Source organism: Pongo pygmaeus, chromosome X (genome assembly GCF_028885625.2).
Source record: "Pongo pygmaeus isolate AG05252 chromosome X, NHGRI_mPonPyg2-v2.0_pri, whole genome shotgun sequence".
Lineage (NCBI taxonomy): Eukaryota > Metazoa > Chordata > Mammalia > Primates > Hominidae > Pongo > Pongo pygmaeus.
The window spans coordinates 134,020,618-134,022,909 of NC_072396.2; positions in this window are offsets into that span (position 1 = coordinate 134,020,618).

Here is a 2,292-nt window from a genome sequence, read left to right on the forward strand (position 1 = left end):
ATATGATTTAATAGTTTTGAATCTCAGTCAGGAGTGAAGATTACCTATCAGACACTATGCTCACTACCTGGGTGACAGGATCATTTGTACACCAAACCTGAGTGACATGTGATTTGCCCATGTAACAAACCTGCACATGTACTCCCGAACCTAAAATAAAAGTTGAGAGGAAAAACAAGAAAAAAAAAAAGAGTGAAGATTTCAAAAAGTCATCTTGGCAGGGAAGTCATGTTGACAAGAATTTTCTTTGTTCTATGTTAGGATCTCACGCTACCCAGTTTAATGAATTCTATGTAGAAATGTTTCCAAACACCGTGTGCTTCCCCCAAGGAATGGCTGAAAATGCAGTACAATGTAAATATCATCATGTTTTGTAGACTGCTCACAAATCATCGAAATCAGTGAATTCATTCCAGCAAATTCTTCTTGAGCTCCAACTATGTGCAAGCTACAATTCTTGGTACTGGGATTACAGCAGTGATCAAAACAGCCTAAAGCCCCCTGCTTTCATGGTACAAATGATATAATAGAGCAAGACAGAAAATAAAGAAAGTGAATAAGTAAAAATTGTCATTTGATGATAAATGCTACTGGAGAAACATAAAGCATAGAAGGGGAATAGGGAGAGTGGGGGTTGGGTGCAACTTTAAATAGGGTGACCATGGCAGGCCTCACTGAGGAAGTAACTCATGAGCAAAGCTCTGAAGGGAGTGAGGGCATTTCCAGTAGTCCAGCTGGAAGCCCTAGTATATGTGAGACCTTAGGCATTGGCCTGGCTTGCCCTAGATGTCCCTCTTCTTTTTGAGCCTGCTCATGTTTGTCGGCTATTGGGTGAGGCTTGGCACAAGCAGTTGGACCCAAGGGCACCCACTCATCCCTCCTGGGCTTGGAAAGCTGCTGTGCTGAAATAACCCCACCCCCATTCCCCTCCTGGGGACAGGGGACAGTCAAAGAGCCACTAGAGGCTCCCAAAACTCTCAAAGGGGCAAACCCTCTCCCCAGAACCTTATCAGTTTCCTGGTGCAGGCACTGCTGAGGACCTCAGCTGTTGGCTGTCCTTCTGGGTTTGTATGTTTAGTGTGAAGGCAGCCCTGGCACAGGCCTTCCTTCCCCTTCCAATCCCCAACAACCTGTGCTCTGCATCGCAGCATCACTTCCCTGCTGGGGGTTGCAATGTTTGCACCAAAAAGATGTTTTTCAAAGCCCAAGGTGTGTGTGCGGGGGGAGGGGTATGTGCACACACACAATGGAAGGGGGGCTGTATCTCAGACCCTCACGTTTCATGGATTCATACGTCTTTTGCTCTGAGCATAAGGCTATTGAAGTCATAGTCATGGATTCCTGTTCTTTCGTTTATTCAACATTACAGCATGGGGTTACCAGCCTGACTACTAGCATCACACTGACTTGACCTTGAATATTAGCCCAACCATCTGCTTGCCATACGACCTTAGACAAGCCACCTGTAACCTCTCTGAGTGTTATTCTCATCTGTAAAATGGGGCTCAAATGCAGTACCTTCCTCGTAAGGTTGTCAAGATTGAATGAGATAATCTTTGAAAGGCATTCAGCACCGTGCCCGGCACATACTAGGTGTCTCATAAATGACAGCTGCTATTACTATTAATTAGCCAGGGTTTACTGCACACCCATTGTGTGCCAGGCACAGTGCTAGGTGCTGGCAGAGTTAGCAAGAGGAACTCAAAGATGAGTCAGACAAGGCCCAGCTTGGCTCCATTCCTCACCCAGATGTGGCTGCCCCAAGGCAGTCACCTCATCCAAGGTACCTTGCAGCTGAGTGTGCAAGCACCTGGGGCCTGGCATGGGACCCATTGGGGTTCAGGCTAGGGAGTGTCACCAGATGGGTGCAACACCCATACCCTTACCCTCACAAATGCCCCCCCGCCACGCTGCCAGAATGTCACCTGAGTGCTGAGTGCCGGGCCTGCCCCATGGGGCATTGGGACGGAGGGCTCAGCACCAAGGCAAGGAGCTGCTCTGTGGGCTGGTCTGGACACAGTGGAGATCTGGGTTAGCATTTTTCTGAGTGAATTCTTTTTTTTTTTTTTTTTGAGATGGAGTCTCCCCCTGTTACCCAGGCTGGAGTTCAGTGGTGCAATCTTGGCTCACTGAAGCCTCTGCCTCCTGGGTTCAAGCTATTCTCCTGCCTCAGCCTCCCGAGTAGCTGGGATTACAGGCATGTGCCACCGTGCCCGGTTAATTGTTGTGTTTTTAGTAGAGACAGGGTTTTGCCATGTTGGCCAGGCTGGTCTTGAACTCCTGACCTCAGGT